This window comes from Coenobita brevimanus, chromosome 33 (genome assembly GCF_032717465.1).
Source record: "Coenobita brevimanus isolate Jiangsu-jjx chromosome 33, ASM3271746v2, whole genome shotgun sequence".
In the NCBI taxonomy this organism is placed as follows: domain Eukaryota; kingdom Metazoa; phylum Arthropoda; class Malacostraca; order Decapoda; family Coenobitidae; genus Coenobita; species Coenobita brevimanus.
This window is the reverse complement of record NC_136986.1, coordinates 10807863-10818916: the sequence shown is the minus strand read 5'-3', so window position 1 is coordinate 10818916 and position 11054 is coordinate 10807863. Positions and strand designations below refer to the sequence as shown.

The 11054-nt window shown below is 42.7% G+C and overlaps 1 long non-coding RNA gene across 1 annotated transcript in view; it reads left to right on the top strand.

The window, feature by feature from the left end:
• Positions 1–9265: 9265 nt before the first annotated feature.
• LOC145395724 (uncharacterized) overlaps positions 9266–11054 on the top strand; it is a 55520-nt gene continuing 53731 nt past the window's right edge. Inside the window, exon 1 of the long non-coding RNA XR_013896662.1 lies at positions 9266–9350. This is a non-coding gene — a long non-coding RNA (uncharacterized LOC145395724). The remainder of the gene's footprint in view (positions 9351–11054) is intronic.

Here is an 11054-nt window from a genome sequence, read left to right as displayed (position 1 = left end):
TGGAGTCAAAGGCTTTTCGTCTCATTAACTCTCCTCCTCTTACTGACTCCCTTCAACCTCTGCCTCTACGCCGCACTGTTGCATCTTTATCGCTTTTCTATCGCTACTTCAATGGTCACTGCTCCTCTGAACCGTCTGCATGCATTCCTCCACCTTTACGACGGGTGCGTAGCACCCATCTAGCAGCAAACTCTCATCCCTTTTCTGTCCAATTCTCTAATGCAAGAGTTAACCGTTATTCCCAGTCCTTCATTTATGTGCTCTGGAACTCTCTCCCTCTGTCTGTATTTCCTGCTTCCTGTGATCTCCATTCTTTCAAACGCAGTGTGTCCAGGCATCTCAAAATGATCGGAACTTGAATTTGGGTCTCTTTTTTTTTCTCTCTCTCTCTCTTGGAAGGTACAATAACTGCAGGTTCGTGGCCTTTGGTTCCTTCTTCCTCGCATTAAAAAAAAAAAAAAATACCCTCAAGCTAATGAAAAGAAGAAAGGAGGTGAAACTAAAAAAAAAAAAAAGATGAAACAGAAACAGCAGAATTAAATAAGCTTATGAACAAGAGGCAAAGGGGAAAAAAAAAACATGGATCAGATCAAAGAAACCATCAAAAACAGAAAAATTCTGAAACAGGTTCAAAGCAAAATTGCACTAGGAAAGCAAAAAATTATATCACTAAACGACAGAAGTGGCAAAGTTATTTAATACAAGGAGAAGATGGTGAAAATGAGACGACGAATTTTACAAAGAATTGTATGCATCAAAGACGATGGTACCAATAGATAATTTATCAGTTGACACAAGTGGAAATACCAGAGTTAACACCAGACGAAGTAAACATGTCTCTTAAAAGTATGAAAAGAGGGAAGGCCCCAGGAGAAGATGGAACAGCAGCAGATTTTTAAACGTCGGATGCAGGAGCAGAAGCACAAAATCGGCGCGCTTAGTTGTTTACTCAGTGTAAAAAGAAGAAAATTCCCCCCAAATGGTGAAATGCAAGTTACGTTGCCTTACAAGAAAGGGAACTCAAACTATCTTAGCAACTATCGACATATTAGCTTATTATCACCTATTTACAAACTGTTCACAAAAGTCTTTACGAACAGAATAACATCAAATTTGGGAGAAAAAACAAATAACCTCGTGAGAAGCCAGGATTCCGAAATGAGTATTCTATTACTGACTATTGATAAATAATGAATTTGGTAAATGAGAAAACTACAGAATGTAGTAAACCTCTTTGCTTAGGTTTTGTTGAGTACGAGAAGACCGTCGGTTCAGTGTAGCACAAATGATTTGTAAATTCATTGTTGGAAGGAGTAAATGACAACATTGTAAAAGTTCCTGGAAACAAAATACAAAGAGAGAACTGCTTCAGTAAATTACATAACCACTCAAAAAATAAGACTAACATAGGTGTGCACCAGAGAGATACAGTTTCACCAAAATTATTAGCGTGCCTGGAAAGCATTTTCAGAAAGTTAGAATGGAAGAACAAAGGAGTAAACATAGATGAAGAATACCTAAGCCACTTAAGATTTGCAAATTACATTGTCATAATCTCAGAAACAGCAGATACGAGTACATTGCAAGTAATGTTAAGTGATATAAACAGAGAAAGTCAGAATGTAGGGCCAAAGATTAAAGCGTTATCAAATTAAGTACTGAAACTCACGAAGAAGTTAAGGAGTACAATTATTTGGGGCAAATACTAAAACTAATGAAAGATGATGAAAAGATAATGACGCATTACAAGTGCATGGAAAGTTTTCGGTAAACACAGAGACATCATGAAACAGTTTGCCAGTAAGGACGGAACAAGAATGACATTACGAATGTATAATTTCAGTTATGACGTATGGTTGTAAGGCCTGGAAAGTGCCAAAGTCAGTAAAAAACAATTAATCCTTTCTCAAAGAGCAATAAAAAGGTGAATGGTGGAAACATCTTTGGGCAACATGAAGAGATCACCTTGGGCGAGAGAGCCAACCAAAGCCAAAGACATTACTGAAGTCAAAATAACAGAATGGAGGTGGGCAGGTCATGGGCAAGAATAAGGGATAATAGATGGAGCAATACGGTGACTGGATGGACTCCAAGAGACTGCGAGCGTAGCAGAAAAAGGACGGACAGAAGGTGACGAGATAAGACAGAGAAGTGTGCAGGCAAAACCTGCCAGAGACTGGCTCAGTCAGCGAAGTAGTGGAGAAGGTTGAGGGAGGCCTTTGTTCAGCCATGATCTTGTAATGGCTGATGATGATGTTATCTGTCTGAATATCTATGTCTCTCGACATATGTCAAAATGTATCTGTGTACTTATCCATCTATCTGTTTATCTATCTATCTATCCATCTGTTTGTATTGATAGACAGATAGACTGATATAGATAGATAGGCAGATAGATAGATAGATAGACAGATAGACAGAGATAGACATGTCGTAAAAATACCCCCGCTAATACCAATACACCAGTCCTGTATGAGACAGCCCTAGCATGTATTCAATATGGACGGTGGGTGTTAGCGCCGAAGTGGTGACATGTAGAGGTGTGCGGTACGTAGGAGGACTACTGGGCCTTGAAAGCAGGCTGTGAAGCCTATGCCCAGAGTCGGTCACATAAAAAAAAAAAATATAAAATATAAATATATAAATATATATATATATATATATATATATATATATATATATATATATATATATATATATATATATATATATATACATATATATATATATATATATATATATATATATATATATATATATATATATATATATATATATATATATATATATATATATATATATTTATATATATACTAGCAAGGGTAACCAACGTTGCCGGGCAAAACAGGCGAACACTCTAATCCTGTTGGTTCTGGTTCAATCTTTCTTTCTACTCCAGAAAGACCATGTACCTGATATGCTTTGGAAGAGGGACTGTAAGTGGTCCTGGAACTTTCTATTTCAGCCTTCGCAGACAAATGCACAGTAATTGTGTGCACTTGTTTATTATTACCAGTGACCTCAAATGACCTCGGAAGTCAAACCTCACATAGATTATGTCTGAACTAGTGGTCATGTGAGTCTCCTTGACAAAAACTGGATTGCTGGGTCAAGTCGTTCGAGCATGTTTTAACAGTGACCTCATAAGACCCTCGACTGGTGACCTCAAATGACCTCGGAGATCAACCTCACATAACCTATGTCCGAACTGCAGGTAATGTAAGTCTTCATGTCAAATATTGGGCTGCTGGGTCCAGTTGTTCTAGCGTGAATTACCAGAGACCTCAGATGACCTCAGAGGTCAACCTCACATAGCCTATGGCAGAAATGGAGGCCACGTGAGTTTCCATACCCAAAATTGGGCCACAGGGGTACCCGGCGTTGCCCAGGCCTTAAGGCGAATACTCTACCGGTGACCTTAAATTACCCAGATCTGAATTTTGACTCCCCTAATACCATCCTTGGGTCACCCTGATTCAGAATGCATATGGGTCTGGGGGTCTCTGGCCCTTGGTTTGGGCGTGACTGAAGGGCAAACGAACATAAAAACAAACATACAAAGAATGCAGAGAGAGAGAGAGAAACAAACTCTCATCTCTTTGCTGTCCAGCTCTCTAATGCAAGCGTTAACCGTTACCCTCAGTCCTTCATTTATGCAACAGGTCAACTCTGGAGCTGTCTCCCTCTGTCTGTATTTCCTACTTCCTATGATCTCCAGCCTTTCAAACGCAGTGTTTCCAGGCATCTCGAAATGTATAGAGAGAGAGAGAGAGAGAGAGAGGATTTACAGAGCATGATTCCGGAGACGTGTACGGGCTCGAGGCGAATCCCTCTAGCAGCTGGCTCATGACCTGGAGAGTATGGCATGCAAGGTGTACCCTGGGGCAGCACCTAACCTGTTGGCTATTCTTGATTATGCAGAGTTGGAAGTGCAAGTGACGCAGGCACACCCCAGAAGCACGTAAGAAGCACTAGCCACGGGACTAGAATTTGAGTCCTATGTCAGGTCCAGTACATCCACTTTTCAGGCCAGTCGTAGTGCATGATTCAAGGCTTTAGGGGCAGGTACGAGAAGCGGAAAATTTTGAAGGGAGTTGCTGGTGCTGTAAAAAGCAGAGGACTGCTACAAGTGGAAGAGGGAACGGAAGACCAGAGGAGGTTGCTGGTTCTGGAGGAAGCCAGGACACAGAAAGGACGATTGTTACAAATGGAAAAAGGTGCAAGAACAGAGTAGTGCAAAGAAATCTACAAGTGTAAAAAAGTATGTTGGATATGCAGTAAGGTGGGACACCAGTTCTGAGTGTCCGACGAAGAAAAAGGAGGATAAGAAAAAGGCTGGAGAAGACCAGAAAAAAGTGGAAAACTAGTGGAGGCTGGTGTTATGGGGCAACCACCAGCTGTTTTTTTCCAAGTAGCCCCACCGCCGAGAAAATGCAAAAGAACCGCAATCGACAGTGTGCGAATAGACGGAAGAATAGACAGAAAGAAGCGTTCCCTGGTGATTGCTTTGGCCTCAGAGCAGACTTTGTGAGGCCTTATGTGTTACATCATCAATATCTGTCTGAGTCATCAGAACAACTGGGTGGCATAACTGGGCACCGTGCTGAACTGAGGGGAACCCTGGACGTCCTGATTAAAGTGGCTGGGCAAGAGGCCATGCTTCCAGGCTATGTAGCCGAGATGGAGGATCCTTGCCTTCTTGGTCTGGACTATCTTGTGTCCGTTGGATGTGAGCTGACTTCTGTTTCATGAAGCTGAAAGTCCGAGGAATGTTGGTTCCTGTCACTGCAGTAAGACATAACAGTTCTGGTGGTGAGGTGAGGGCACTCCACATCATAGTCATACCTCCAAGGTCAGAACTACCGCTTCAGTGTAAGGTGAGTGGCTCTTTTGACAGCTGTCCTGAGGAAGCAGAGCCTGATATACAGTGCAAGACAAAGGCCGAGTGATGGTGGGGAAAACTTTGGTGGAAACAGGTGCAGGTGAAGTGCTGGTTGTGGTGGCCAATTTCTTCCGTGAGCCACAGAAGATCAAGGAGGAAGAAAATCTGGGACTGTGCCAAGCGGTTGTCCCTGAATGGCATCAGAGGATGGCCTGTAAGAGAAGTGTTGTCAAAGAAGATGAGTATCTGCCAGACCACTTACAAGACCTATTTTCAAGGAGTTGCCAATGCCTGGATGGCTCACAAATGCTGAAGTTGAGGCAGCTGCTGACGAAGTTTGCTAATGTCTTCTCCAGCAGAGACCTAGACCTGGGTTGCACTGATCTGGTGGAGCATAATATAGACACCAGGCATCACGACCTGATTAAACAACCAGCATGGAGGATGGCGCCAGCCCAACAGCAAGAAAGGGAGAAGGTGATGGAGAATTTCCAAAGTCAAGGAGTGATTGAAAAGTCCAGCAGTCCTTGGGTATCAGCAGTGATTCTGGTAAGGGAAAAGGATGACTCAGTAAGGTGCTGTGTAGACTATCGAGCCCTGAATGATGTGACAGTGAAGGACGCATACCAGTTGCCAAGAACTGATTACACCTAGGATACTCTGTCAGGTGTCAAGTGGTTCTCCATCCTAGACATGAAGGCAGGATATCATCAGGTCAAGGTTGCAGAGACGTACAAGTACAAAACAGCCTTTTCATACGGGCTGGGTTTATGCAGTTTAGGGTAATGCCTTTAGGCCTATGCAATACCCCAGCTACTTTTGACCATCTAATGGATTGCGTACTGGAACACCTGCACTGTCAGACGGCCCTCATCCATCTGGACGATGTAATTGTGTACGGACGGACTTTCGACCAGGAATTGGAGAGGTTGTCAGAGGTGTTCAACAGGATCCGAGCACTGCACCTCAAGCTGAGCCCCAAGAAGTGCCACTTGTTCCAGAAGGAAGTGAAGTATCTGGGACACATTGTAGGCGAGGGCAGCATCTGTATTGATCCAGAGAAGGTGGCAGCTGTAAAAAACTTGCCAGTTCCAACTTGTGTGAACTAGATACGAAATTTCCTGGGCTAGTGAACTTACTATCAGCATTTTGTCAAGGACTTTGCAACAATAGCTGCACCTTTGCACAAACAGCTGGGAAAGAGGCAGAAGTTTATGTGGACTGCAATGACTCAGAAAGCCTTCGACAAACTCAAGCAATATTTGGTAAGCTCTTCAGTACTGCCGTACCCTGATCAGAGTCCGCCATTTATCTTGGACTGTGACACGAGACGATGGTATTGGTGGAGTCCTGTCACACAAGAAGAATGAGAAGGCATAATGTGGTGGCATATTACAGCAAGAAGCTCAGCCCACCAGAGTGGAACTACTGTGTGACCCATAAGGAGCTCACTGCAGTGATGAAGAGCCTTGATTTCTTCCATCTCTACTTGTATGGGTCCTACTTCATCATCAGGACAGGCCATGCGGCACTCAAGTGGCAGAAGACGTTAAAAAATCCAGGACAACTGGCATGCTGGCTCGGGATGCTGGACCAGCACAATTGTGAATTGCAGCACAGTCTTGGGAGGATACATGGCAATGCTGACAGCCTGAGTCATCAGCCTTGTGACCCAGAGTACCGGCAGTGTAGTAAAAAAGATCATTGGAAGAAATGCACCCGTACCACAGTGACAGGGCCAGCGTCAGAAGTAGAAGTCCTGAATAGGATGCAGATGGAGGATGCAGATTTACAAGCAGCGGTAGAGTGGCTGCAGCAGAGTACAGTGCAACCATCTTGAAAAGAGATTTCTAGATTCAGCCCTGTGACCAAGAGCTACTGGAGTCAGTGGGACCTTCATCGTCTGAAGAATGAACTACTGGAGCGTCAGTGGGAGTCACCCGATGGCCTCAGCAAGAACTGGCAACTGGTGGTTCTAATGAAACTGAGGTCTGGGATCTTGAGTGAATAACCAGATCACTAATGGGCAACCAGGAGTGAAGGAAACTCTTAAGTCGGCTACGACAGAGGTTCTACTGGACTGGAATGGGTCAGGATGTTGAAGAGTGGTGTTGGGCCTGTGATGTATCTTGTGCCATGAAGTGACCCATGAAATGTGGTTATACCCCTCTCCAGCTGTTCCAAGTGGGTGCATCGATGAAATGAGTAACTGGGAACACTGGTGGACCTCTGCCTCTCACTGAAAGAGGAAACTGATATATATGTGTCGCCATGAGCTACTTCACAAAGTGGCCAAAAGCCTATGCCATCCCTGACCATGAGGCGGCAACTGTTGCTCAGTTGTTGGTTGACCACTTCTATTATTTTGTGATGCCACAAGAGCTACATTCAGACCAGGGTAGAAAATTCGAGTCTGCTGTGTTTCGTGAGTGCTGCAAGTTACTGGGAATCAAAAAGACCAGGATGACCCCACTAAGACCACAGTCAGATGGGATGGTGGAGAAATTCAACTGGACCCTGCAACAAGAACTGGCCAAGTACTGTGTAGAGGGACAAACAGAATGGGACCAGAAATTACCTGCGCTGCAAATGGCATATCGGTCTGTATCCCATGAATCTACTGGCTACACACATGCAAAACTGATGTTGGGCCATGAGTTACGCTTACCCATTGACTTGTTAATGGGAAGATCTCCTGGTGAGGAGGTGCCTACAGACACCTGCAGCTCTGCGAATCATGTACAGGAAAGGCTGGCTGAGGTATATCACGTAGTGTGAGGAGCCCTTAAGTTTTCAGGAGAGGTGATGAAGTGGAAGTATAATGCCAAGGCAAAAGAGGTGAGCTTGAAGGATGGTGACCAAGTTTCGATATACAATTGTCAGCATAAGAAGGGACAGTCACTGACGCTGCAAAACCAATGGGACGGGCCTTTCACTGTGTTAGGTCGCCTGTCAGACATAATGTACTGGTTTCAGGTAGGGAGAAAATCTCGCCCAAATGTGGTACACGAGAATCGTCTGTGGCAGTACCATGGGCCAGGACAGAGTAGCTGGGAAGTCTCTGAGGAATTATGCTTACCCATAGCTGAAGATGTTGAGAAGGACCAATTAGCTGAAGTACAAGAAGATGGAGACAGTTTCCTCAGGGAAGAAATGCATCAGGAAGGGGACCAAGACCTTCCAGGAGTGACTGTGGAGGAACAGGGATGTCATCAGAAGTGGCATAGGAGAAGACCTAATAAGTTGAAGGATTATTCTGTGTGTAATTAATTGTTTACTTTGAATCAAAGATTGTTTGTATCCATTGTGTAGTTTTGTTGGGACGACAAAAGAACTAGGGAGGGGAGGGGGGAGAAGCAGGATTTTCTAGAAGCTGCTTACTGTTTCTCGTAGTTTTGTTGCAAGTCATAGTTGCTAGTTAGCCTGCTGTTTGTGAGTGTACTTGTAGATAATTTGCAAGTTGTACATTAATTTTTATGTTCTTTTTTCTCAGTAATGTTTTATTTACATGGTTGTTTTGTTAAATTATGTAGTTTAAGTTTGTTTGCTAAATAATTTAAAGTTCTAGGCAATGTAAGAAAACTCTGGCATGTTTTGGATGTCTCCGAGTCGGTAACTGTCGTACCCGTTGCTCTGTCGAGAATACACAAGAACTGTGGAGAAGTGTAGAACACTCTAGAATATAGGAAGCTTATATATGGATGGGGAAGAGACTAGAGCAGGCTCATTCAGTTTCAGTTCTGGTTGAGTATAGTTCAGTGTCAGTGCAGTGCAGTGCAGTTTGTATATTTTCGGTACTTGTGAAAGCAGTGAAGTCTTGTTAGCAAACAGTGATGTGTTATTACAGTTTGTGTATGTTTGGTGCTTTTGAAAATAGTGAAGTAGGAAAGCATTAAGTGTAATTATTTGGAAAATAAAGGCAGTGAATTGAAGAACCCAGTGCTTATTTACAACGCCTCAGCTGGTCTTGTTGCACACTGAAAGGTTGCCTCTAGGAAGAACAACTCATTGGGCAACGTCCTACCTATACTGTACTACTTCTGTTGGAGCCTGTGGCAGTGTGGGACGGGGATATAACAATGATGTATTTAACAAATAATTTATATTTTTCGCTTGAGTAACTTATTATTCGTAAGCTGACCACAACACGTTCATTCTGGCCTTACAAGATCATTGACCCATTTAATTCAATCTGTGACCAAACATAGTTGGAATGGAGGGCTGAATTGACAAAAACTAAGAAACCCACACCAGCCTCATAACTAATACTCATAACACTTAATGTAACCACGACTCTAAGTTATCTGTACGAGAGTTGCTTAGTTCCGCCAGATGAAAACAGTACGTATTAAGTAATATTAAATAATACATTTTCTTGTTACAGCAAATATATGCGAGACGCGGGAATGTGAGATATGTGTCATGGACCTGACTGCACTATACTTCACAAACAATACTGCACTGAGAGGTAAGACAGTCGCACCCTTCGATACATTGTACTTTACCCAACGTAACTGCCTGCAGATTTTCCTTATAATTATAGCATACTTAACGCAGCTGAATGGCAGGATATGACAGTGCCGAGACCTAACACATTATCCACAACACCTCTTTGTGACAAGCACCATATTCTAGTGTTAATTTATCTTTACAGCTCGACATTAATGGTTAGGAGATGGTAAGTTAAAGCTAAGACAAAGTGGACCGAGTATAATAAAGTATTGATATTGCAGGTTATGTCCATTGCTCTTTCCCTATTGATTTATAATGAAGTATTGATATTGCAGGTTATGTCCATTGCTCCTTCCCTATTGATTTATAATGAAGTATTGATATTGCAGGTTATGTCCATTGCTCCTTCCCTATTGATATATAATGAAGTATTGATATTGCAGGTTATGTCCATTGCTCCTTCCCTATTGATTTATAATGAAGTATTGATATTGCAGGTTATGTCCATTGCTCCTTCCCTATTGATTTATAATGAAGTATTGATATTGCAGGTTATGTCCATTGCTCCTTCCCTATTGATTTATAATGAAGTATTGATATTGCAGGTTATGTCCATTGCTCCTTCCCTATTGATATATAATGAAGTATTGATATTGCAGGTTATGTCCATTGCTCCTTCCCTATTGATATATAATGAAGTATTGATATTGCAGGTTATGTCCATTGCTCCTTCCCTATTGATTTTGCTTCCTCTCATCATCTTTCTCAATTCTCCTCTTCCCGCATCTCATGCCATCCATCATTCTATCATTGCCTATAGATGGAAGGGCAATTGGAACAGAGGAGACCAATATTACCCAAGTAGCAATGTTTATAATGCTATTTTAACTTTAAATTTATTTTTAAGCCCCTTTCAGGTAGCTCAGAGGTAGGAAAAGGCAATATTATGGTTCTGCATTCATTTCACAGCACTTCTTTATGACTTTCCAGTTTCTAGCATTAGTATAACATAACTCAATATTCAAGATGGATGAGTGGTAATTTTAGGCCAGGTTAGAGTAAAAGGAGTATAGGAATGGCATTGCCGTAAGAGTGGAACCACCTTTACTTTCGCTAGTGTAAGAACCCTGTTATTTCTCCCAGCATGCACGCGGTTCAGCCTTGCGGTTCCATGACGTATCTAATTTTATTCCTGAGGGGAGGTGGTGGCCGAGTCGGTAGAGGAGGGTCTGCTGCCCCAACGGACGAGAGTTCTAGTCCCGGCTGAGGCTGGGAACAGTTTACGGATCCGAATTTCGTTAAATCATACTTTACTATCCTACCATAAAATTCGCCGACATGTCAGGAAAACATCCCCGTTAATACTAGTTCAGCAGATATGTCTGAGACAGCCCTAGTATGTACTAAATATGGACGGTGAGTGTTAGCGCTGATGCGGTGACAGGCAGTGATGCATGAGACGTAAGAGGACTGCCGGGACTTAGGAAATGGGCTTTTAAACCTATGCCCAGAGCTGAACACATAAAAATATGGATCCCTCTTGTACCAAAAGGGTCAATGAACGCTACATCTAATTCTGTCCTGTTCGAAAAGCCTCTCCTAAACTGAGTACATCGTGTGAAAGTATCAAGAATATATCATGAACCATGGCAGTGGTTCATAATAGACATCGCCCAGGAATCTGCTGAAAACCCTAATAGAACAGTCACTTAAAATCCAA